The sequence below is a fragment of the Varroa destructor genome, unplaced genomic scaffold, assembly GCF_002443255.2.
Source record: "Varroa destructor unplaced genomic scaffold, Vdes_3.0 BEIS01000004.1, whole genome shotgun sequence".
Taxonomy (NCBI): Eukaryota; Metazoa; Arthropoda; class Arachnida; order Mesostigmata; family Varroidae; genus Varroa; species Varroa destructor.
Window position 1 is genome coordinate 32,698,536 of NW_019211457.1, and position 27,994 is coordinate 32,726,529.

Genomic DNA, 27,994 nt, shown 5'->3' on the forward strand with positions numbered 1-27,994 from the left:
AACAAAAAACGACAAAAAAGGCGTAATGATAATTTTCTTTTTTCTTTAATAATCTGTGTACCTGCGATTGCAATAGCTAGTCGTACGTGTCGGTTATATTCGTCTAGTTCAGAAATATACAGTCGGATCGCTTTTGGCCAGGCATAAGAAATCAATGGTGAATTTTTCGTGCGCTGATTTGGTCAGCCGCTGTGCGCTATTTCCAATTCAGCCAAGCTTAAAAAGATATCAATGAAGAAAAAATGCTTTAATGATCGGTATATAGTTGCCTGTATGACTGGGCATGGTATGAGCTTGTCAGTCATATGTTATCCTACTCGATCAGAAGCCACAAACTCTAAAAGACCAGTAAAAAGCTCGTTCTTTTTTTCTTGGCTAGATTAATTTTCAGTTCGGTTCATTTCAGCATTTCAACAGCCAAACATCTAAACAACCGAAGTTAAATTATTCCCTGCAGATTTCCTATCATCCGGAGCATCTCAGCAGTCACCGGGGTTTCAGAAACAATCAGGTTATCCACGTCGGCGTCTCGAAGCATCCTTTCATAACCAGCCATATCTTTCTTCATCCACCACCCTATTGGTACCGCTTTTCTGTATTTGCCGTTATCGTCGTCCGCCGGATCGAGGTATGGCAGCTGGGCAAACCTTCTTGAACTTGATGCTTGACTCATACGCATCGTGTGACGTAGTTTCGTTTTGTTGTCTCTCTCCAATGTGAAGTGGCTGATTCAGAGCCGGTTTGAACCTACGTGTGCACTCACGTGATCATGCTACTACTTTTGCGGGGACACTGTAGCTCAATGACGTGGCGAATCGTATGGCTATATTTGTCCCTATTGTTGGCAAAGGATCTCAACAAGTGTCAGACGCCGAACGACGACCGATCGTCTCTACTTAAGACTGCTCGTTACAGCTCGCTGAAGTGACCTGGAGTCAACAGTCAGTTCTACTGCTGTATGACCATTCCGGTTCACCTGTTCAAGTTACTCGAGGTACCCTCTCGGATCGAAGGAATTAGCATGAATTTGCCTAGTAGCGGATGGCTCCCGGCTGCGGGACACCGACATTGGCCAGCAGTACTTGAGCCTACTTTTAGACGAATACAACAGCCAAAGCATCGTCCTGAATAGCGGTGGAAGAGGCGACCACGAGGTCAATTTAAACCTATCGACAACAAAACGATAATGTCATCTTTATGTTGATTCAATATGTTAGCCGTCACGTAGTAAAGTCACGGATGAAGAACGTTGAACAACGTCTAACGTACAGTTATCTGTATCAATAGCCATTGACGTTTGAAATAATATATATATATATATATATAATCCAGTGAATTAGTGCGTGTTGAATCTATTAATCTAGGAAGAATATCCTACAGTGCATGTCGACGTGGGATAGCAACAATGATACAACAAATAAGACTTTTTTTAACTCTTCATCAACTTCAAGACGGCGCAACGGTTTGCCCGTCTGTGTTCAGAATGAAATTGAGTTTAGCTCGATTTTCTCTAACAGAAATAGACAGAATACAACTACCCGCATGCGGCTTGCTCAGATCGGTCTATTAAGTTATTCCATCCCATATGATGCAATTGTCATTGTGAAGATGCAATGCTGTTTTCTGAATGAGACACGATAATATCCACTAATATCCTGAGGCGTTAATGGCAACTACTGATTTCGCCGATCAAAATGGTAACAATTGTGGTTCTATCCATTCGAAATTTGTAGTTTTCTGTTCGATTTTCTTTGTTTATCTCTCCTATCCGTTTTTTTTCTTTTCTTGATTTCTTCGTCCAGCTGTGTTGTTCTTTCTCACCGTTTGTGATCGTACTTCTGACGTTTACGTAAAATACGTACGCACAGACAAAAGACAGATGAACCCGGTGACTTATTTGTCGTGCGCGCTTGCGATGGCATATAGCACGTTTAGCCGAGTTGGCGCTTGAGTTCTACTTTGCGTTAAGGTAAATCTTCAGGGGTGAGTCAAATCGAAGATGCCAGAAGCTCAGTGGCAATGTGTCTCACAGCGGGGTGGCAAAGTCGCCGCGCGTCCCCTGGGGGAGCTTAATCTTAGAACAGCAGCAGGATTTCTGTTGTTCTCTGTAGAAAGATTAGACCGGCCTGTCGAAACAGAGAAACAAACGAAAGAAGAAGCGTTAGTCAGTGCAATTGGTTAATGACGTTATGTAAATAACCAGTCAATATATTAATTTACGAGAGTGGAAATTGAAAACGCCATATATAATATCTATCTAACCGAAATCATTATATTTAGAGGTGTGTTTTGGAAAAACAAAAAATGGATCTGTTTATATCTTGAGGATATCTATGCCAGAATCAATTTTACTAACAAAAACGAAAATCGTCCAATAACTGATCTTCATCAGCTCTTACAGAAGCGCAGCTCTTGGGCTGTGTAGAATCTAGAAATGAATGAAGCAACAAGCTACCGGCTCAGACTTTTCCATTACGGCACGTCTATAACAAAGCTTGTCTAAAATACTTTGATATAGGAACCGGCACAATGAATTTGATTAATGCCACGGACAACCTCATCAAGCCTACCTCTTTATTACATATGGTTGCCCTAAATTAACTATCTAACTAATTACCGTAGTTTGTAAAAATATCCTCGCATTATGAGAAATTTTCTACCAGAATACATCCACCACCTGTGGTCACCCCACATTACTTACTTTATGGCTCTCATAAAGCAATAACAGAGCCTGAACATTTCTAATTAACGAAATATATCAATTAAGCAACCGACCCAATCAGGCGGATATGGGAACGGTTCTTTAGTTCTCTGCCTTTCTTCCCGGGTATTGTCGATGGCCAATAATTGTTAGCAACGGCTATTTCGTATTTCAGAGCATTACGATAAGCAGCTTACGCTTGATCAGGGCGATGCGCTCGAGATAGGTCTTCGGATTTGGCGCGAGTAGGCCAGCCACGTTCATTTAGTAAACGGTAAAATGCCCAGCTATAATATGATAAACCCGTAACCCGCTTGGTATTAATTATCTGGCCTGCGTTGCTAATTGTTAATCTTTCTTGCACTCAGAGAGCCGATTATGCTGGTATCTTGTTACGGGACAGCGGCCGGAAAAAGCGACTTGAATGAAACAAGTACGGAACAACTGAAGGACAGAATCAAGTGATAAACGGTCTCGCAAGGATATAAGATATTACTTCGTTTAAAAACCTCAGTCGAAAGCGCTAAGTTTTTCGTAACATATACATCGTGCCTACAGATTCCAATGCAACTGTGAATGTCCTGCGTAGTCGTGTCCCTGTTACCAGCTTAAGGTGCACCGTTGATGGCCCCGTCAAGATGGATTGCTATGAACTATGCTCTATATTTATTTAACTCTAAAAGTATTTCATTTGGTTCTGAAAGTGCAACAAATTACCGTTACGATTAGATTACACTCAAAGCTGTAGTAGAGGAGAGGCAAGATCGCCAAGAAACATGGCGATCCAAGAAACATGGAAAGTACTTGATGTCTTGACCACGCTACCGTTGAATCATGTAACTGATCAAATTGACTCGAAACAGACATGTTTATTTCAATAAGCATACGCCCCTACGTCCAATACGCAGACATATTATCAGTAAATTATCGTGGACTGAATGCAGACCGTAGATTCCTCGGTTCAGCACATTGGCACTCGAGAAGTCACGGATCGTGCAACGTTCAATCGTTAGGTCACGCCGATGATGCTATGAAAGATACGGTAGTTTCCAACTGCTTTTTAATGTACTACCTTCAGCAAGATTCTGGCTCGCGAGCGGACTCAAAGGCGTTCACACTATATTGATTCTGAGGACGCGGGTTTCTGTCACGCTGCGCTGAAAGATAACAGGCATATGCTTAACAAGCGTACAACTGTTGGGCATTGCGACTTTTTGCTACTCGTGAACGACCTTTATCTCTAGTTTTAACAACTGATCTAAACAACCAAGAAGGCAAGCTATCGAACTTCGGTCGATTCCACCAAAACTTATTGGCAGTAGGGCATCCGCGGAGTGGGGGGTGGAGGGTGGGGGGCAACAGTAGGCTGTTCTGCACACAACACATAAAGAATCCAGTAAAGAGCTCCACCTAACATTTGCTGCTATTCGGTATAACGAATCGCACCGTTTTGAGTGTGCCGGTAGTAACAGTTCGTGGCCACGGCCACCAAGCTGATCACGGTTCGATTACGGTACGACAAACAGAGGCTGCCCTAAACTTTATTAGCAGAAGAGCAAACTATGAACCATCGCGATTGTCATGCGTTGCCCTCTACGGTACAACCATCTTCGTTTACATTTATTTCTGTCCAATCCATATTATCACGATGCGATCTGTGCCGGACCGTCGTTACACTGGCCAAATTCAATTCTTTTTATTCCGACTGATGTTTCATCTTTTCGGCTTCGTGAAACGCATACGCCTAGTGCGGTTCCATGGCGAGCACCATGTTGCGGTCGCAGTGTTAATGTGCAGCGCGTTTTTTAAGCTGCTTCTCCATGAACTTCTTGTTGACTATTCTTCACGTCCGTGGTCTTCGTCGTCGTCGTCGACATTCGACCTCATCTTCGTCATCATCGACAACGAGACTAGACAGCGTGCGAAGCGGGTGGGGTAGCGTCATTCATCGATCGCCAAACGAAACGAGATGGAGACCAACACCGCGTTACTGTCCTGTTCATAGCTGTGGCAGTAGAAATCTACGGGACAGAGGACCACGGTTCTATGGCTATCGCTGTTGTCATTGGTGATGGTCATGTTTAACGCTTGTGAAGTTGTTGCGGTTTCGACGGGTCGACACTGGATCCACCGACCTCGTGAGGGTGTTCCCTAGCACGTATACCTCACTGACTCGTTTGTTCTTCAGTTGTCTTTGCTAGTTGCCTCGTCCCTGCTCACCCTTGAACAACGGCAACGATTTGCTTTCAACTTCGTTATCGCCCTCATTTCGTCCATGGACAAATTTCTCAGCCGCTTGGTGGTCGCTCACACGTCGACGGCGCCGAATCAACGGATTCGTCCACTACTCATCGCCCTTCATCACCATTTACGTCTGTCTGTTTCCATCCTCTCAGCCTCATTTCTCCTTGTCTATCAGACGATATGCGCCCGTTGTGTGTACCTCTTTAGCACTCCTGAACACGCAGATGTAACGTAAGAGGGCATCATCGGTGTAGCGCGGGGGAGGAGTCTCCGACCGCTTCGGTTCAAGCGCGTTGCGAAACGTGTGACCATGGTGACTGCACCATAGCCGAACAATCGAGCAGATGGATATGGAGGCGACTAAAACGTATTGATCGTCTGATTCCCAGACGTCAGTTGTCTACAAACAGGCATCAGCTTTAAGTACGCGCTGGCGAAAATATGTTGACGGCAGAACGTCTCATTATTATAAGTATGTGTGCGCGATGGGTAGAATGTATTCTGTGTGTATGCTTTCTAACGAAACGACCCCCAGCAACCGTGATGATGTGAATCATAAAAGATAGGCTGCGCATACGCCCATAACCTGATCATTTACTTTATTTCGATTGTTGCATGGGAAGTTTGAAGTAACGTCTATCGTACATGCTTATGAAAGGGCTAATAAATAACTACTCTGCCGCTGGAGCAGTAAAATAATTTTAACGACGCTTGATCATTCATATGAAATAGGTAGCTTTGATTTATACAATTGGAGAGTCTGCGCATATTTAAAAGAAGCAGCAATAATCCGGATATAACATAAAAACGGACTATATATATATATATATATATATAGGCAAACAGCCGATATATATGTTTTGCTATTCTCTATCAAAACACTGATTTCGTACTTCAAAGCTACGCTTTTATCGAATATCCTACTATGTGTAGATTTAAACGCAGCCAAAAAGCTCACGCGCTCATTTTCTTGAACGCCCTGTAAAAAGCAACGGCCATTAAAACGATAGATCTCCCAAATAGAGTCTACATCGAAGTAAGGTAAATTCTACAGGTTATTTCAACTGCCTTTGACATAGTTTCAGATCAACATAAGCTACTTCAAACCTATCCTGATCCTTATCCTTCACGTGCCCATTCAAACCCGAAGAATGCGGAACAATCTGTGCATTTGCCGTAGAGGCACCCACACCAATCGATAGCCGCCACATGACCACTGTCCGAGGGCTGATTAGGAAGTTCATACTTCTCCTCAGACCTATTGGATTCGTTAGCACATCATGCTAAACGAATTTACATTAGTCAGACACATCTACAAAAGAAGCCATTTTCCTCAGATCCACGAGCACCACCTAATATTCCGCCTGCCGCCGCGCACCTGCTTATGATTACTTAACTGAATAGCTTATCGATCCAATCAGTGACTGGAACTAATCCACACAATAGCAAACGAATAGGTAGCCTAGACACTGGCGACGGGCGGCACCGTCTCTGATGTCCTGATCGCCCTGCGCCGCCTGGTCATCAATATCTCACCGGGAGTTGGGTTCCATCGGAACACACGACCGAGCAACCGCTTCAGACAATGCTAGGGGCCCTTTCTTCTGGCCGCTTGCTCTGCATTGGTAACAGCGTTACACAAGGCCGAACCAATGGCGGCATCATCAGGGCACCCCTGATCAAACGGGCGCCTGGTTAGTCAGTGTTGGCCTGATCGGCTCTTGTTGCTGCCTGCGCAGATCGGAGCGATCGGGTAAGATGTTATTGTGCTTTTACCAGCAGAAGCATACTTACTGCCGCCCCCGATATCACGCTGCTCGTATTTCATGAACCGGAATCGGCCGTTGGTGGCTGTGGCGGATCCTTCGGTCCTCTTCGTTTTCTCGTCCACGCGGTTCGGATCCAAACGGCGACAAAGCATCAGTAGTTGGTCAGGCGAGAAACCGTCTTACAGACAAACCATAGCACCTCGGTGGCAAAGTGGCCCATTTCAAGCCTCTCTCTGTTCGGAAGAAGACTAAAGGTGGATTTCGATAAATGGTCGGGACATTACTCTATTATCAAAGTAGTCCGCAACACAGGGCCACTGCCGTTCGCTGTGCGGCAATACACTTACTTCTTCTATAGTTGGGTTTATTATATTACATAATTCAAAGGCAAGTTTTCCTGTTGGTAGTGGCAGTAACTCAGCGCGACGACGTGAGCTTGAGCGGAAACGGTCGAAACGCATACGGATCCCTGTGGGACTCTATATATCTTCGAGCGCGCAAGCCGGTATACATGCCAAATGAACGTCAGTAGAGCCAGCTTTGATCAGCTCTGTAATAACCTCGCATCCTAAACTGGTGCAAGTATTACTGACGAGCTTTCACTTGAGGCTATGAGTGTGTCAGAATTAGCGCATAGGTGCCAGTGAAAATGTCCGTATCTACCACGTGTGCAAATGTGATGCTTAGCAGCCACTGGCCAGGCGCTAAAACAGTCACAGCTCACAAATCACCGACTCTGTCGAACACTTCAGCGCGTGCGGTCGAAGATATCAGAGGTGTGAGCTTAATGGGCAGCATTTTCCTCAAGTGTACACGGTCGTCAGCTCAAGTGACCAAGGGTCTTCATTGGGCCGTTTATGGGTTGGTGGAAGGGGAAGCAACAAAAGGAAATCAAAAATAAGGAAAATAAAGTATTATTGGTAGGAGAGGGATGAACCATTTGCTACCTGTCGAAATGCTCCCTTTGCCTGATGCCGTCACAAACGGATAGTAGCGGTAGCGGGACTTTGTAAAGGCCAGCGACCGGTAGCGTCGAGTGCATCACAAGTCGAAAACAACGAACCGACAAAAAAGTGAACGCGATAGATTTCACGGTCATCGTTACGAGTGGCCGGCGCCAACATGGCGCCATGTGAATTGTTGATTTATATGAAATTATTTTCTATAAGCGACGTCTCTTGATTAGCTCTGAGTAGCGACTGCGTCGCGCTGCCGACCGCGCAGAATTCGCATATTACTTTATAACACGCAGACTGTCTGAGACACGTAGAAGATAGAGGTTCTGGTAACGACAAAGATATTACAACCACAGTTCATAAATGAGATCAGAGAATGTCAATGCACGGCGATTGAAGACGAGAAGACAAACAGACGCTTGCTCTTAAAAACGTAACTATTGTTGTAAATATGCCGGGATCTTCTCCATTCGTACATGAAGAACCAATGTATACGAAATATTTCTGTTGGTGTATTATTGAAGAAAATCACTACTGCCATTATTGTTATCGTGTAATAAACCCATTGATAAGTCAACATAAATAAAAAGGGCAAAATAGTGGACGTAGAAAAGTAGTAGCGTAAAAACCCATGCAAATTATTTCCTTTTACCCAAAGTACATTGTGAAAATCGGTAAGAGTACTGCGGCGGCCCACGCAATCATGCAGCGGTAATCTAAGCTCAGAGACACTTAGCTGTCTCTAAGCTGGTTCAGGTTTGCTTTATTCTGGAGGGAACCAGCCGTCTCAAGCAGTGTGTATTGGCGGCCAGTACCAGGCGTAAAAGCTGAAAGCTATTTTCAAAAGTTCTTCAATAGCGAGCCGTGTAGCGAGATCGAAAATTAAACACATTCAATGACTCAGTCTACCTTTCAGTTTATCGCAGCGTGCTCATCCACAACAAACATTCAGAAGTGTTCCTTAGCGAATGCCGACAGAGCTAAACATTACCAATCGAAGCAATTGTTAAAAGCTAGTGCCTCTAAAAAAACAGTATAAACTACAAACTCTGCGACGAAATATTAAATCCGGTAATAACATTCCGTAATACAAACGTCCTTAACTCATAGCTTCAATTGCCAAAATACACTCGATGTCCTAGCGATCGTCAGACTCACATCTTTTTGTGTATGATCGTAGTGAGAGACCCTCCAACGCACCGATCGAATTCAGGCATTTTATGGCTGTGCTAAATCTTCACTCCCCCATGGCTTTTGAGACAGCGACGAACGATCCGACGATAGCACCCGTTCTCGTGTAGGCCCTAGAGACAAAAAGCTAAAGTAGAATAGATTAGCCAGTTAGCTTGATTAATTCATAGCTTAATTTAATTCGCATCACATAAACGTCCGATCGTTGAGGGGCAATGGGCCCTTTCAGCTACCTAGCGATGATCTGAGGAAGAAGTAATCGGCCTTTGTTAAACGCCGCCAAAAACTAGAAGATCACTAAACACAGGGTGAAACGAGTAGGACATCTACAGTTATTACGTTAAGAAATCACTAAAGAAAGAATGTAGCGCGTTAGCACCGCGCCCACTGACTCAACAAGAGTACGTTAGCTCAACATAATCCGTACTCACATACGTATACCGTATCGAATCGTATTACTAATAAGGAGAGCCACACTGCAAGCTGCAAGAACGAAGTCATCGTTGACTCGCATGGCAATACGGTTGAAGCTACGCATGGGTTAGCGTAGCGGTACAAATGTCCGATGAAAAACGCTACCACAGAGTTTTATTTAATCGATGATTCGTATAAACAGAAACGCATACGCCCGTACTTTTTGGACGCCGCCTCAAACGATTTATTGTCCCTTTCCCAAGTGCTACTATAAACAATATAACTTAGATAACTTCACGCGAGCTCTTCATAATTGTACAGCCTGATGCTATGACAGTCCTTCCGAGAGAGTCAGCTTCAGTCTTTTTTGCACCCCACAATCCGATCCAAATCTATATATACATTCATGGCAAAAGGCACACAGTAGCTAAAACCTTTTTATGGCTGTATTGTCAGTTAGCCTGAAAAGACGAGTGTGTTCGGTCAATTCAGCTTATGATCCTTTCACCTTTAACGGCTCCGACAAAACGGCCACTCGAACAATCAGACACTGCGAAGGAGCGTCACCTATTGTGATACGTTTAATCGATTTGCGGTACTGGCCGATTCTGTCGAACGGATTCTCTCCAGCGTCACTTGTTGCTCAGACATAAGACGAAGCAGAACTTAGCGTTCGGCAAAAAAACAATAGCCAGACAACTTTGTTTTTTTTTCAAGTTGTCTAAGTTCTGCGAGGTGATGCCGCAGTCTTGGTCTCTTTCAGTTGCTTTGTCGTAACTTGGATAACTTTTATCCAAATTGGATCGCCTTGGTTTCTTCCTGTGATGTCGTTGATGTGACAAAGGTGGGAAATTTCGTCTCACTGTTTGCTTCCAATACTACGGTACATCGTCATACGAGATGGGTAAATCTCAATCAGAATGGGGATCTCGGACGTCCGAAACGTCAGCTTTTGCCAAGAAAGCATCTTTAAAAGACTAACTCAAACAAACTTTAAATTTCGCTTTTGTTCACTCGTGGTATCAAGAGAAGCTAGTACTAATATTGAGGCATTTATGATGCTTTGAGTGATAACAATCAAACGCAAGTCTACATCAATGCGTGGTCCATGGATGAGCTTGTCAACGACAGCTAATTTTTCCCAATTTTTTCGATAGAACGCGCTTTTGCTATGACATACACTTACCCTTCACAGCGGGAGAGGAGCGTACGGGGTATCTAAACGTATAAAGTGTAATCAAACCCCTTACACACCGACGGCCAGGACCCGCTGTGAACGTACAACCTGGTAAGTTTATTATTACGCACGCTCATATTTAGCCAGTATTTAAACGCTGAGTTTGAATCTATTATTTAGCTGCTTGTTATTTTGATAATCGGCGACGTTAAAAACAATCGTCAAAACTACGAATATTACGTTAGAAAAAAAGGAGTAACTTTTCGGAATTTTATAAACAATCTCGAAATTTTAATAACAACGACGTTCTGTTCACCTCTTTCTTTTCATCGTTTGGCCTGAAATGTCTTACATCTTCTGATTTTAAAGTCCCTCTAGACTTTTCTACTCTAAAGGCCGTAAGATGCACCCGCTCAACCTCGCAGCCATGTCTCGTCTTCTCGTTACTGTGTGGATGTTTTTTCCTGTGAGAGGAGGATGCTATGAGAATGTTTTGTGCAAACGCTAGAATTCAAGACCAGGTAAAATTGGTCCATGACCGCAGCCTCGCCTCAGCCATCAGCGGGGCAAATACTTGTTGTCGTGACCTGCTTTGCTTAGGGCATCCTGGACTTCGCATGTTTTCTACGCAGTATTCCAAGTTATTCTTGAAACCTGACACATTATCCTAAATGTTTTGTGCAAATCGCTAGTAAACGTAATTGACTTCATCGGGCCTGTTGGCGTTCGCCGTCAAAAGGATTACCGATAAATCGTCCTAGTCGCTTACATGGTCATAAAGCTGTTCGAGGATCGATTACGCTGACGACATCAGCGGCGTTTGACAGCGTACGTTCTTTATTATAGACTTCGTGTGACAACCAGCTGATAAATGTTCTCCAAATGGTAGACATCGCTAAACAGTCGTAAGGCTCACGGTGGACGGGTCATTCGGGTTGTCATTTTTGATTTCGGGCTTCCTAATTCGCGTTGGATTCCCGTTGGGCAGTCGGTGGTGATCGGGTTTAGGTTAACGTAGAATCAGCTCTTTGGCACGAAAACCAAACACCAAAAATTGACAACGACGGTAACAATACGTTGTGCCTCGGAAAGACTGACAGAGCCTTACAAGGTTGTAGTGAAAGCGTGCCGACATCACATGTTCTGACCAACTCATACGGCATTTCAACAACGACCATTGTTCAATTGGGGACAAAACCAAGTTAATGATGTTTAAGAGTATCTAGCCATAGCTTAATGTATTGTATATAATGTATGCGTCGTACTATCCCTAAAACAAAAACCCTGATTGAGTGGATATGTCCACAGAGAGAAAACCTTTTAGGGATTAAATACGTGTCGTGGTGTTGACTCACGACTGTCGAACTGCTCGGATTGGTTTCAGCGAGAATTTGGATTTATCGAAAACACAAATATATGATGCACTATTCCTCTGATCTTTCGATTCATTCAGTTGTCAGGTGTTAGTTTGGGACAGGATGAACATGTCGCACAGCAGCAGCCGTCTTTGAAGAACTTCTCTTTTATAAATGTGAAATAACCTTACATTTATTAGAATTATGTTAAAAGTGATCCCTTGGTTAATTCAATTGTTTTAAACCCGGCCATATTAAAATTTGGAGATGTCCAGGCCTAAACCGAGGCAACGGGGCCAACAAATAGAAATCCTAGATCTATTATGTGTTTTTTTTGCTGCTTATTACTTGTCATCCACAAAATTCCTTAAATACAATACTGGTATCCTACACAAACTGCCATTAATCTCATGGACATTTCGAACAAAAGGTGTTCAGGATCATCAATCAATTACCGTTCGTAAGACAGGTAACATTGCTTTACGAGCACAACGACGTTCTTCGTTTGGGACGCACGAAAGCATCGAACGATTAAGAAGCCTGTTTGCTAAGCATTATATGACAATAGAGGATGTCACCGACTACTGAAGTTGTTATATTGCATTATCCATGTTGAAATTACTTCGTCTCGTTCACCGGTAGCGTTTGTTTGCCATTTAACTCTCGAGCGGCGGGCCATTTTCCTATCAGAGTCTTAGGAGCCGACCGAGTTGTCGGTGAGCTCTCGTTTGCTGTCTCGCTATACTTCGCTGGTTAGTCGAGTCGGCGATTTACTGTTGAAGTATCGCAATCGACTTGTGGTCTGTCGGCGTATCTTTGGGTGATCGCACAGAGCCTGGGGATCACCCAAAGATGCTACTCTTTCGTTCAGACAAAAAGAATCACATTACCTGATAACGTGAGAGCAAACGACGGCTTGAGATAAGTGTTTTGCTATTGGCATGCTTTGGGCTACCGTTTGTGTAGGGCGGTGCCAAGCGCTGGTAAGCGGCTACCGACTGATTTTGTCAATAAATGAACATAGTGCCGAAGGATCAACGCACGCTTCGAAACGATGCTTACCTTACATTCAGTATTACAGGTCACCGAGTTACTACTCCCCCGAGCAAATGCAATCGGTTTGCTGAAGAATCTATGCCTGTTGCTTATTCTTGTTCTATTGCTGCTGTCTAGTGTTCTGAGCAATAAATTCGTAATATATATTATAGTATTTAGAACGATCCAGCGAGTCGAGTCGTATGTTGCTAATTGTACACGCGCTTACATAGAAAATACCGACGGAACTCTTTACTAAATCGAATGATCCGATTTATGTAATGAAGACTAAAAGCTAAAACCTATCGGCTCATGGATCTGTTCTTAGCTCTGACACCTCGTATGCGTCAAGTAAATGCTAGGTTCGAAGGTCCGCTTGTTTCTATGGTGTAACCTTTGCTCGGAAGCAGAAAAAAACCATTATCAACAAATTACTGGCCGTGTCCACCTTAGCGGCATATTGCTAATATTCAATGATACGATATAACAAGCAAGCGAATTTAACATCATACAGACAAGATACATGCATTTGTGGGTTTAGAAACTATCACATAGCCGCCACTATGCACTATATATCTTAGCACCAGTAATGCCACAGTCTTGAATTAACTCTTTCTTGTATTAGCGAAGAATATAGCTGTGTGTAGACGCCCACGTGTATGTTCGCGAACGAAGTTTTTTTTTTTTACCACCCCTAGATTACTGTTTCGTATACGGCCTGTTTTTTTTGGCCAAAATCGTTCTACTGACATCGCTTGAGGGGCAACTACGAGACATCAACTTTAACCGCGACGATATCAAAATGATAGGTCAGGCGACTCAAAGTAAAGCGTGAGTGGTATTCCTTGTAGTACGGTAGCAGTTTTAGACAACGATTTAAAAGATGAATTCGCCAAAGATGAGACGATCAGGTTGCTAGCCGCTATCCAACCTTTAGCGCTTCTACCTAAAATCTTTGCCCTCTCACTCGAAGGCGAAATGCATCTCCTGTGTTAGGCACGAGATAGGCCCGCGTTGACGGCACCGGACAGCCTGTTACTACAATGCAGTATAAGGCATGTTGTCGGCACAATGGAACGATCCCCTTGGTAAAGCCTCCGTCCCCATTTTAGCCTCGCAAACAAACGGGTTCTTCTGTTCGGCCTCGCTTTTTGGCGTTGTCCTTTAGCTCAGCAGAAGTGCCACGGAATGATAACCCTCGAAGGAAACAAAATGGCGGAAGATAGCATACGCACCACCTCCGCTCTGGCCAACGTCGCGTCCCGTACACGTGCATGAACATATATCTCTAGGAGAAACAATTCGCCACTACAAATCTACCCACTACTCGTGGGTAACTAACCGTTCAGTCAACCAATGTCGTATTAAAGCTGCGAAGCAGTAGCAGCTGAACGGAGGGGGGTTAACTTTAAGTTAGCAGTTTTGTGGCGTCTGCGTAAGATGCTCATGCGACTGTTAAATGTACTTGTGTGAGTATTTGTTAAGAGACGAACAGCAGCGCCGCTGGTGTGTAAATAGATTACGTGAATGGGTGTCTACGGCAGGAGTTGATAGAAGGTAGGGAGGCTCCTTTGATTGAAGACATGCATCAAGCACCTCCTTCTCCGAAACTATCGCGTGTAGGGGTAACACTGTGAAGTCAACTTTCTCTCCGTCTCGATCTCCTTCTTTCGTTATTGCAGTTGGGCAACGGCGTTCGCTAACAGCTTGGCTACCGCATCGGGCCAATCGTTGACTCGCTGGCCATTGCGAACCGTTACGTTCCCACGAGAGTCACGACTTCACGAGGAGTGACGACTGATTCATTGAGATACCTCGATACTTAGGAGTGTTGAAGAAAACTGAACGTGTTGGTTCCTGCGAAAGCAAGTGATAATGCCATGGCTCTTTTTCAATTTACTGTTCTCATGAATTACTTCACAACATAACAGATTCGACCCTGCGCCTATCGGACCTGATGTCTCTCGCTTGCTCTGTCACGATGATAGGCGAAATTATTCGCTGTTTAATTTTGGGCAAAAACATCCCTTAGATTTAAACATTTAGCTCGTTACAATATATGGAGCTACGGAAACAAAAAAAAAAAACAACAAATGATTAAATAAATAATATGACGCTGTTTAAGCGAGAACGCGGTAAAAGGCAAATTCTACAGTAATAGTAACCATTGTGCTCCATTTGAATGGAATAGTTAACAAAAACAGAAGCAAAAAAGTAACCGTCTAAGTTCGACTAATTGTCGTCGTTTCGGTCATGATCCGTTAAACGAAAGCACTTCACCACTATATAAAGCACTTGGACTGTATCGGTGGCGTGCTAGAGTACTTCAAGCAAATAAATTATGGTACATGTGTGATACGTACACTTCCGCTAACATTCTCCAGGTTTTTTTGTTTCCCCTTTTGTCCAGCGTCCCCATCGTAACTGCGCTCCGGTTAGATCCGAGCACATGTCTCGTGCTTCCGACATGCGACGCTGGTGGGCTGCTTCCACGTATTTCCAAACGATCACGGCAGAAAAAAGAACACCAAATTGAAATCACGGGACAGCGAATGTCCAATGATAACATTGCTATCAAAACGAAAGTCTACAATGATTGTGGCGGCGTCAGTGTGGTGATAGACTATGGCGTTTCGCTGAAGTCAACGGTTTGTTAACGTCCCGCGCACTTGGCTTTTTCAGCGTGGCACTGATTTTTTATGACAGTGCTAAAAAGATAAGGTTCTTAATCCGTTTGCAGCAGCTACCGGCATCGTAATATTATGGTAAAACGATACTCCGTGTGTCTATGTTATTGTGCGCGTGTCTTAGTGGGTTCCTAGATAGATTCTGACAACAAAAAAAAATCTTAAAAACGAAAACTTAGCATATATTTCAAGCATAAAAAAATACATATATTAAACCGTCCACTGTTTAGAACGAACCACAGACTTTTTCTATAGCTCAAGCATAACGGGCGTATGTATTATGAGATTGTTAGCCTCGAAGTGTGACCTCATCAGTATTTAAAAAGCAGGTTTTTCTTTCGATTACATTATTCAAATGGTTTGAAAATTGCTTTGGCATTATCTCAAGGCCTGTCCATACAGATCCATATATCCATGCAAAACCCTCTTCGTCAGAGACACATGGGCGATGGCAAATTGGCTCTAAGAAATTCCGTAGCGATTTTTGCCAGCTACCTTCTGGATTCTACTGTCAATACTGTGTGTATATGTAGGTTTTTTTTTTAGAGAATATATTTTATATAGAACAAATATACAGGCTTAATCCAATTATCCGTCAGACATTTATTTCAGTTAACCCTATGGAGACTGACACAGGCCATAGGAAAAAGCACAACGGCTTGCGACGTTTTGCATACAACGAGTTTTTCCATGGAACACTCTGTTCTACATAGGTTAAACATTTGTGTAGTTACGTAGTTTACATACATCTGCCTTATCCTAAAATGTTACTTTTGAATGGAATCTGTTATCTCGTATCCATGCTAGCGAGGCATTAGCTTTGAATGACCCATAAAAATCGCTTTCTGACTCACTCTACATTGCACCGTACCTACTGTGATTTATTCTGTATGTAATCTACCACATTAGCATCATGTGATCTCAGCGGTATACAACAAATACTTAATATCACTAATAAACTAATTGTGAGCAAGTGTTTTTTAGACACGCTCGAGCGGACCACCCGTAAAAACTGCAAACCGTAAACGTCACTCAGAGATAAACGTACCACCGGCAACTTACGCTGCCACAGCGCATTTGAAAACAACCGCCAAATCACCACAAACAGCTATAGGACCTCCGCTACGCCTTTAACCGCCAGCAAAAAAAGGCCACAGTTAGCTGTTATTTCCATTGTTACGATGCGGTCGTTATTGTTACATCGGGCAGAGGAAGAATTGGTTCGACCGCCACGGGAGCGATCCACACGCTGGCCGTCAGTCGTCGGGTCTGATTGACTAACTGATTTAAGCAGGGTATGGGATTCGATCGGGGTCCGAGCACGAGCAGCTCGGGTAGCAATCAAAGCGATGCCAAGCAGGAGATATCTTTGTTCGCTGCGCGGTTCGGGATAGGATCACGGCTATATTGGTCGGCATGGGGCCGGACGACAACTTGTGGGATGTGCTAAGATTGAGGATTCTATTTCTGTTTAGCGCTGTTGGTAGGCGCAATTCGACTCGGTAATCATCTAACATCTAACTTTGAAACAGAAATTGCCCATTTAGAAACAAGCCACAAGCGTATGTATCTAGAAGCTGCTGAATGAACATAATATTAAGTGGTGGTACTATCAGACAAGGCTTTTAATTCTCTGCTTAACGTGCAGGTGACCGAGGTATATCTGCTTTCGTGTATGCAGATTTTGTGATGAAAATGCGTCGTATACGTTTTATTGTTTATGATGCAAAAGTAGGTCTCTTTAATCTTCTATTTTGCTCGTTTTCTGGATCGAAACGTTCGAACCGGCTCTTCAGGGGAAGTTGGGGACGTTCATTTTGGAAGTTCGAATGAGCGAATGCTCATTAACCCTACGATCAAGCTGATTACCTACAGTGAACCAACTGTGCCATAACCTTCTTCAGATTTCATATTGCACATACTTTCATCATAACTTGGCCGTACTAGCTCGCCAAAGAGCTATATTAATTTGAATTTACATTTCCGGCAAAACATCGATAGAGAATCAACAAATTGTACCTACCCGAACCGCTCGGTGCCGTCAACTACTTCGCTTCGTTGGCTCCTTTTTGCCCTATCTTTAATTCTCTTGGTAAAATTCGTATGTCGAAAACAACATAGCTCTATGGGAGTCAATACTATTCCGGCCCTATTTGTTATTTCTTCGATACTTTGTCTTCTCCGGCGAATGCTTAGTCATCGCTGCTATCGGACCCGACGTCGCTCGCCGGCGTCTTTGAAACGATTGAACGCCCTGATCTGGCTCCTGTTACCGTTTGCAGGTGTAGCAAAAGCATCAGCAGCGACCAAAATAGTATTACCCTCATCGAAAGAAAGATATGTCTCTGTAAAGAAGAGGAAAAACTGTTCAAACTTGCCCACTTTTCCTCTTTCTATATATGTGTATATATATATATATATATATATATATATATATACATGTATGGTTAGTAAACGTAGCTGAGATGGATAGTCTTCGACAGCAACCGTTGCAATCTGACTGTTTGATGGGAGCAAAGCAGCGCGATTAACAGAAACAACAACAGTGAGGTCCGTAGGCCGAACAGCCGACGATGAGGGGGCAATCTGTCGGGCCACGGCTATCAACACAAACGTACAGAGAAATACACTACAGTCGAATCCCATACACAGGCACCTATGTACCCCCGAAAAAAGCTGCCAGTGTACATATACAGGTGCCGACACTTATTCTGCCAGCGGCGGTGACATGTAAAAGGGACGAAAAGGTACGAGCAAAATATACGAGCAGGTTTACATGTTGACGCTGAGCGGAAAAGCGTCTAAATATCGAGTGAATAGAAGATTGGTCGGAACTATGAAGTGGGGGAAAAAGGATTTTTACAAAGAGGACTCTTAGGCAGGTTCTTTGGCATGAAAAGGGATACAAGGCCAAGGCAGGAAGAAAGCTTCTTCGATGAGGGCGGCCTTTGCGAGCGAAGAGGTTAGCGAAGGTCATCGGAACAGGAAACAGCAAAACGCAGCAGAAAACGAAGACTGCGATAGTCTGTCGGTTTTGTGCTTTTTCGGCCGATTTCGGTGGTCCTTGCAGCCTATGTTATCGCCTTTCGATTTGTCTTTGACTCCGATCCGAACGCCATTGTTACGATTAAAGTGGTTATCCCGATCGTGTCGCCGGAGTAGAGGTCGATATCTCGTTGTTGCCGTTGCTGTTATTATTGGGTAGCGCTGAAAGAAGGTGGACGATACGGTCTGGTGCAATAAGGGAAAAGCACCGCAAAACACCAAGTACTGAAGATACAAGATGCATCTGCCGATTGACCCATCAGAACTATTGTCAACTTTCTGTAGCTGTTTGACTCGGATAACTTAAAAGCGAAGAGCGCGTGGTCCGCTCTTTGATAGTCTCGTTTGTTATGTGAACGCTTCAATTTGCAGGCGGACCCCACAAACGACCCTCCATAAGAATGGACCTTTAGGCAGCAGGGAACTGAATTGTACCGAGAAGACACGATCTCATGTAGAGCTGTTCGTTGTCTAATCTCGTTTAGCAGTTGGCACCTTATTGGAGAAGGATCCCAACACCCTCAACACGTATGTAGATCGTAGAAAACTTACCGCGAAAACATGCGGAGCCCACCTCAAAAGCAGATCTCGTTACGGCGGTGTGATTACCTTCAAGCGGTAGACTGAGTGGCACGTCAATGTTGCGTTTATAGTTTCGACACAGACGTGAAGGCCGCTATGGGGTCATATAGACCACCCCAGCTGTTCTGTGGTACTGTTTCGCCGGCCCAGCGGACCGCGGAAAGTACCCGCATCCTTAGCGACAGAATAAGGCGTTCTCGATATCGGTGATTGCCAGACAGCAGAACAGTTCTATCTTTTCTGATCTCACCCTTAGGTAATCGGCACATTCAGCTGGGGAGCTCGACGGAAATCCCAAAAAAAAATGCACCCTTCCTAAAAAACTTCTTTTGTACTCCTTTCATCTCTGTATGCTAAGCCGTAACAATGATTGTAAAACTACTAACAATGTAACTAAAGCCAATACACGCCGGCCATTCAGCCTCTCGAAGAGCTCGTACCATAATCCCCTCTGGGCCCTGCTAAAATCTGACAGAAAAATTGAGTGGTAGCCACTTCTGTGAGGATCAAAACGGTACACGTTAATGTCACTGAATTCTCGAATGACCATTCAACCAGCATCATATACGGGGCACATCAAATTAGTCAACAGTATAAACCATGTTGAAGCCTAGCAGCCCTCATTTCAGGCTCGAATATTGCCGTGTTTGATAGGTCAGCTCGACACGAAACCGCCAAAAGCAAACGAACAATCAAAGGACGAAAAAGAAAAAGGGGAAAAAAGCGAAAAGGGAATATTGAGTCTGATAGCAATAATATTATCTTGCCGTGGTGGATGTGGCCCGTGGGCAGCCATTGCCACGACTGCTACTGAAGGAGTGGCCATAGTTTATCAAATCGATTCCCCGTCTCTTCGTCCATTGCACATTACCATCGTTTTAGTCACTCCCGTGCCGTATTGGTTGATAAGCAATATAAATATATCGTAGAAGATTGCTTAATTTGTATTGCTCGTCGACTGAGATAATGTGCCGCCGCTATCATTTCGTGTAAATCGTAATGGTGGAGACCGTTTTTTCAAGCTGTACGGGCTGCAGTGATCGTTGTGAATCACAGGTTGTCACAATGGGCATAGCTAACCTCGTAGGACCGTCTTTCAGGCTTTAGTAGAATCGTGTTTCTTCAAATATAGCCTCAAACGATGCATTGACGAGTATCAGGGTAATATCAGAGATACCTCTTATGAGATGTTTACGTGAGACATTCGAAAATGTCATGTCTCTCTTACAAAAAGAATATTTCGCTTCATTATATCTAATTATTAGGATATGACATATGGCTAAATTAGGGAAAGGTTGATTGATATACATGACAAATATATAGTTCCGCTAAAAAAAAAGTTATATGTTTCCCCAACGTAATATAGCGGCGTCTGAGTCAAACAGGTACGCTCCCTAACGTGCTCTTATTATCCAGTAACCTTCAGATAATAGGTATGTAAAATTAAGGTAAAAGTAGAGAAGTTCGCCACGCGTAGGAGCAAGCGGAACTGTATGGGACAGGGCTTATAAGGGCAACTCGTTTTTCTTTAGTGAAGAAAGGTTGATTTAAAACGTTACTATTGCCTAATTTTCGGAATTTCTGAGATTCACACGAATGAAAAGTCTCGCTTTGCTGAATCTTTTATTTGACTAAATTTCTTAAGTTGGGATTATAGAAGACGGTTGAGATTTTTCAGCATTTCATCAAGCTTGTATTTGAATGAAAAAGTAAAATATTTACCTAGTTTTCTATTACGGTTTGTGCAGAGTTTTCAAAAACACACACAAGGAAAAAGTTGTATTTTATGTTACATTACATGACCGGTCAGTGTGTGGTAAGGCCATATGGGACACAGTATTTCGAGCGTCGATAAAGAAACTGGGAAGACTAAGTGGCCCAGTTTAACAGGAGTGCCTATATGTTTGTATATGTCAAGCTCAATTACAGTATCGTAGTTCTGTGTGCGCTGTAATACATACGGTCGCTTTTAGCAACATATTACGCATGGTTGTCTCTGACGGTCATTTTATTGACGTTACGCATCGTCTGCACAAAACCGTATTATCAACATATGCACCGCTTGGCGAGTGGTAACAAGCAATGGTTGGATTAGAATCTATTTATGCCGTAATCATGCATAGCAATAATTGTTATACAGACTCCAGTCTAGCCGAGTTTACTTTAGACGAGGATACGCCTATTGTTACTATTTCTAACTAAGTGTGTGCCGACCCCATTACTGCCTAGCAAAGCTTCAGACTATTGTGGGCCATGATGATCGATCATTTGCCTAACATCGATTTCTCTAGCCGTAAACGCAGCGCTTTTCAAGAAAAAAAAAAAACGTTTTCCTTTCAGGGTGGTTGAACTGTTGAGTTCTAAGCACGAAATCATTAGTGCCTCACGAGAAAACCTCTGGCCCACATAATCCCACATGGTAGAGCTATATTTGCCCACGACATGAATATCTCCCTTTGATATTTTCTCATAACTTAATGAGTTGTAGTGAGCCTATTTTGGCCATATTACAGAAGTGTCTTTACCAAACCTACAGGTAATTTCTTTCCATTCCATGGCACTGGTGTTTTCACCGATCACGTTAAGCAAATTTTGGCCTATGAAACTCTACCGTCTCTTTTTCCTTTAAATATGAATGAGCGTACAGAGCACAAGACAAGGCCTATCTATAACAAAAATTGCTTTCATTCAAAAGGAGTGTAATATCAGTAATATAAGTTTCTTAATCTCAGTTGACGCCAAGCAAAGAACACTTGGAATAGTGTCATGGGGGAGTTATTTTCGAGACCCCACGCAGTCCCCCACTCTTAAGCTGTGAAAGAACTAGGTCTCGTTAGTAAGAGAAGGCCCAAATATAAGTGCTATATCTATTTGTTAAAGCACCACTTAGGCCTTGTACATCCTAGGCTACACGCGTACATCCGCTTTCATTAAAGTGCTCAGAATCGGGTTGCATCTGCCACATGTAGCCTTGACCGCCCCTGTGTACCTTAAGCCTCACGAGTCCTAAATCGATCTTCAGCCTGGAATGTCGCATAGGATTTGTAGTTTTTTAAGCATTATTACCACATATATATATATATATATATATATATATATATATATATATATATATATATATATATCAAAGCCTAAACCTCATAATTTAATATAGTTCCGAGATCTTTGGGTTTCGATAGCTCAGGTATAGAAAGACCATTCATGAAACAGATATTTGATTTATAGCAGAGGATATTATTAAAAACAACAGAAATAATGATCACAATTAACTCTTTAAACACTTGTAGTTCCGTGTTAGGTTACTTCGCGATAGTTCTTGCATGCAGTTCCTCATCGCTATTACTTGTATATTCTGATGTCCAAAATCATTACTTCGTGAAAAGTAGATTTCATATAAACATTGCGTCTTGTCAACCTGTTTGGTTACGATCATTGACGAGGGGCCACCCTGTGTCGATGTGGCGGATTCGAAGCTATAAATTACGGCGAGTTTTCCGCGTGTTCTTTCGCGCGTTCGCAGGTTACTCGACGACAGTCGCTGAAGGCACCTCTACTTTTGAACACCTAACTGTGTTGTACAACACGAGAGAGGAACCACCAAAGATGACGAAATACAGATATTAGAAAACGATGGAGTACACAAAGTAGTTCAAATCTACACAGATGTTACTTCAATCAGTGGCATCCTGGCAAGCTGATGCGGATCAGCATGTGGAACCTGTCGATATGCCTTGAATTCGCACTGTCAGAAGGGCCTAACCTAGGCCTCCGAGGAATCGATCTGCATTTGACACAGTTCGATCGAAATTCTATAGACATTCAACTAAATAGGATTAGTAATTTGTCGAGTAACAATGATCATACCAAGTGGCGTGAATATAGGCATCATTGTCGACGGTGGACGACGCGTTTCGGTTAGTTGAAATAAATTTGCCCTCACAATAACTAACCTTGGCTTAAAACCTTCGCGTAAAGGACGTAGAAGAACTAAGTATCGTTGTATACGTTCTATTCGGACCATTTTCTGTATATTTAACAGATCGATTCCCGAAAAGTAAGTCTATTTATTCTTCGAATAAACCTACTAATCTATAAGGCCAGATTTTATCCGGCCCTTTTACTTATTTATTTGCAATTACATCGAGAAGCAAACCTCCACTATAAAGTTGAGGTGCGCTGGACCATCGATTGCTTCGAGTTTCAGGGTCTGACCAACTTCGAGATTTAGCTCAATCCGCAAACGTTTATATCACGTCAGTAACGGATAGGAAGCTGAATAAGTGAGTATACGGAAACTGTAACAAAAGAGCCAGCAGATGAACGAAGCGTGCTTTTCAACAGTGTACATACAAATATATACATTACTGCGAAACATTTGACGTGATGATTATACACCTCCGTCAGTTATCGTTGCCGGTTGTCAGTGCTGCCTCCGTAGGGCAGCGGCAGGAACAGCGGTTCAAACGCCGGGGCCGTCCAAACAAAATAAGATTGTGACCAGCCTCGATTTTGTATCCGACATCTGTTTATCTGTATTCTATTCGCGCGCGAGCTGTCTGAGAGCAGATAGAGCTGGCGAGAAAAATGAACAAATTATAAAAAAAGACGAAGATGTCTTAAAGGATCGCTCGATGATAGTTTTCATGGCGCTCCTTGGCTTGCTTTGAATCTGTTTACAATAGACGTAAGGCGTCCAAAGAAACTGTCTCGGCGTAAAAAAGACGCGTTATATCTGTGTACTTTTAAAGCTGATACGCCCTTCGGCTCAGCGTAGAGGGGCAAACAGCATGTTCCGGGTGGTGGCCAGTTTGTATCGTGAATAAATTCGAAAATAAGGAACTAATGTAAAATTAAAGGGTAGAAACACCATACAACAAGCTGTGAATGTTATTGCAAAGCACTCAATTTTGTACTTCGAAAATTTCGATCCTGTATACACTGTCATACTTTGTATTTAAGCGTGTCTGATGAACGCAGTTACTTCTTTAAAATTGAAAGGGAAACTAAATAAATTAATTAACAGCATTACAGATCTGCTAGTAGATTCGAACAAACTTTCATACAGGGTGAATAAAAATCTCATTAGGTTTTTAATTTCGATTCAGGTCATCCATTCTACAGGGTCCTCACTTCAGGCTCAGAAGCCAAGTACATGCTGTGTTCGCTGACAGTGAGGCTCTTTATTATTTTAGTGACTGATATTTGAGGCACGCCTATACCTGTTCAATTGCCATAAGAGATTAATTAATAGATAAATACGCGTTTTCGATATTTTTTCACAGGTGTTCGCATTCAAGACTCATAAAAGAATGGACCTAACCTTGACATCGCATCCTGTCCACCTTCTCTGGTTGTTAAAACGGCATTATTTCACGTGCTAACTACTACACCGATTCATGGTAAATAAAATATCGTAAAAAATGAGACAATAGCTTACCATGCGATATTCGACAATGGCCTTATTGTGTTACAGAGCACGTTAGAAGGGCGCAGACATTTTGCCAACAATATCAACAACTACATATACAACAACAATAATATCAGCAGCGGTAACAATGGTAACAGCAGCAAGAATTCGTTCAATTAAGAGACGTGCGCGATACGCTGGCAGAAGCAGAAGAACTGGTGGCGACGCCCAACGCTACTTGGTTTTTTGACTTTTGGTCGTTGCGGAGAGCGGATAACCCAGATGGGCAAACGCAAACTACTAAATCGGTGAGCCTGTTAACGGTCCGTTACGTGCGACGCGGGGTACGTGGAGGGCAGTGTAGAAAGGAGTACGCCTTTGTCAGTGAGTAGACCCTAGCTAAGCTGCTGTTCTAGCGTTGAGCGAACTCCGTAAGCTCATCCCATGATTGTTTGAGTCTTCATAGACTCGTTGCGTGTACATCTGTGCATCGATCGCATGGGTGGCGTTTGATGGTAGGCCCGCACCTGTGGGGTGGGACAGGACACTCAGTCTCAGATGTGTAATGTTGTACTACCATACAGTCGCTAAAATAGGCACAGAACAGTTGTCGTGTACATATGTAAGCTAAATCCTCTACTTTTCAGATTGCTGATGTTTCAGGATGTTCGAACTCAGCAGTTCTTTTCCTACGATTTTAGCAAAACCAATTAGAATGGTTGAAACTATCGACGGTAACGGTTTCGATAGAGACAGCGATCATTCCTCGTAGGGAATTAGAAAATCATTCATTTTTTAATGCGCATATTAAGCTTACTGAAAGGGCAAAGATATTACAGATGTCGGATGAAACTGTTCCAACCCTCGGACCGGCTCCCTGTTTCAATTTCGGCCATCGTAAATCTCCTTGTCAAAGTTTCTGTAAATTCATTTTTTCCCATCGTATTAATGTCGTCAGAAGCACTCGCACAGTTATACCTTCGTTGTCCATATCAACGCTGTGCAGTAAAAGCTATATATATGCTTTTCCCTTATGTGGGCGCCAGATGGCTCTCTGGAAGGTTCAGTTAAATTTTTTTTATCCCATTTTTTTATCCGCACTTTTATCCATGTAGTATACCATAAGAAATATGACATAGTCGAACACCCGACACACACACGGGCTGTCTTCATGGTTCCCACCGTTACCCCTCAAAACGAATCTTGGCAACGTGTCATTTGGTAAAATATGGCCACCGTAATCCGATTCTCTGCCGGTCACCAGCTTTACAGCAGCTCACTTATTGCGCTTTAATGTTTACGTATCCTTAGGGAGGACAAAGCGGCACGCGACTCGGAGCAACCTTGCTGCGGCAGGTGCGAAATACTCGACGTGTGGCCCGATTTCGTATACATTGGCGCTATATGCGATTCTACAATGGGATGGCAGTACGTGGCGATACGCCTTGTTTAAAGAAGCAGGCAAGCGCACGCGGTCTATTTGTCGATTGGATAGCATTTGTTGTGAATAGATTCAATATATTGACACAATACGTGCGAGCAGTATGACGGGCAGCAGTCGCACAGGATAGTGAATACGGCAAACGCACCGTGCTTTCAACCAGAGGCTCCTACACTTATCAGGATTAACTTGTTAAGGCTATGCGAAGCAGGCACGTTTCCCTTGCTTTGCAAACAGCTGAGCTAGATAACTCCTGTTATAATTCCTTAAAGCAGCAACTCAGTCTTTACGGGTGTAGAACACATTTGGCAATTGTACGGTGGCGCTCAATCGCTAAAGCCAGATCATGTCCCTCTTATAACCGTTACGAGCCTATGTTTCCGTACATATAACTGTTCATTATTGAGGGAATCGTTCTTCATTGGCGCGTCCGAGATGGCGTCCTTGAAAGAACGGTTCCCATTTTACCGGAACGATATCCCATCGCACCACGGCTCGTAGGCCATTGCAGGCTATAGATCAAAACTACGTAACAGGCCAAATGTTAGTTGTCGTGTCGAAGCAAGAAAAAAACAAATAAAAAAATACAAACAGCTCATTAAACAGTATCTATACTAGCTTTCATTTTTTTTTCTATCATTAATAGAGGTCCCCCTGAACTGGTAACGAGCACAGTTGGAGGGTGCTCAAAGTAAAGGCTAAATCCTTCGATGTAAGCCTTGTTACAGTAGCTTACCTGCATCACAACAACTATCAGCTCCATTTCAGCATTGGGCGTATTGACTAAGCCACACATGTGAACAACGGTAAGAAGTTGATCTTGGCCAGTACTTGCGTAACTTAAACCAATGGAACAACAATGTAAACTAGTAAGTTTCATTCAGTATTCCGAGACCATAAGTCTAACGATAATGGGCACAGGATGAAATCTATAACCGCTATCATTTGACTATTGGGTAAAGTTTGTTCTCCGTATATCCTGGGCAGCCTTAACAGTCAGGCTTAGAAGGTGATGGTCACCAAACAGAAGTACTGATCATCATGCAAACGCCGGGCCTCAAATAAACATGATACGTAGTTTTAACATCCTCGATCTCTTTATTCCTACAGGCCCACGATTACAATTATTTTCGCATTATTGAGTTCACCCCCATCGAATGGTCTAATAAGGATCATTCATTTTTCAACAACTGCTGTGAAGTGCCTTCCTCTTAAACAAGCCAGCGTCGATCTTCGCTTTAAGTCACCGTAAAGTTCGTTCCGAAATCGCTCTACCGTTTATATTGTTCATAAACAGATCTAGTCTTTGGAACGTTAGGGCGGCTGCACTCCCTTCAGAATCGAACAGATACTCACGGACAGTAACATCCAGTCAAAATCTCCGTCTTCCATTCGGTCCGATTTAAGCCGATCTGCGCGTTTTTCTCATTCGGAGCAACCACTGCAGCAGGTGAACCGTGATTTTCGTACGGTTCTTGTCGTCGTTTTCGGCACTACGGTGCTTCGGCGCTCACCGACGTTCTAACTTCTGGCTCCTCCTTCGGTGAGCGTTATCGGGCCTCCCTCGTTGATGGACCGCCCCTTCAAGGGCCAGTGATAAAAACCTTGCCGGCCGGTTGCGCACTGCAGAAAGCCTTGTGCTTCCTCGACCCGCTTATCGTGTGCTTCTTGTGCTGCTACTGCTTCTATAAGCTAAACCTACCCCTCCTATATAGCGCTGCATACCCTGTTGTATTACACTAATATATGTCATCACTGGAGTGAGGACTAACCTTCAAGCAAGGAGAATTCAAGCCGCAGAACTCTGCGGTGGGCTGGTGACCGATCGGCAGACGGTCGTAGTTGGTCCGAAATTATCCATCACATCTTTCTAACTTCGTAAGTACATATAAATATAACGTTACATATAAATGATAAAATTGGTCTAAAATCCCCGGATATTATGGCACGTGCGTGTTAGCTCATGTCATCGTATCGGTGTTATTGGTGT

General features: G+C 43.3%; 1 protein-coding gene and 1 long non-coding RNA gene across 10 annotated transcripts in view; one reads left to right on the plus strand and one right to left on the minus strand.

Moving 5' to 3' along the window:
- Positions 1 to 23: 23 nt before the first annotated feature.
- Positions 24 to 27,639, minus strand: LOC147756098 (uncharacterized). Its single transcript, XR_015326412.1, has 3 exons — positions 27,361 to 27,639; positions 8,829 to 8,988; positions 24 to 2,126 (listed from the first exon to the last, which is right to left on the minus strand). It is a non-coding gene; the product is annotated as an uncharacterized LOC147756098 (long non-coding RNA).
- Positions 27,620 to 27,994, plus strand: part of LOC111249583 (transcription factor atoh7-like) — a 60,951-nt gene continuing 60,576 nt past the window's right edge. For 4 of the 9 annotated variants that reach the window (XR_015326404.1, XR_015326411.1, XR_015326409.1 and 1 more), the window contains exon 1: positions 27,620 to 27,882. The gene's annotated coding sequence lies outside the window, so the exon portion shown is untranslated. The remainder of the gene's footprint in view (positions 27,883 to 27,994) is intronic. The other 5 variants (XM_022803601.2, XM_022803603.2, XR_015326406.1 and 2 more) reach the window with 3 other exon arrangements.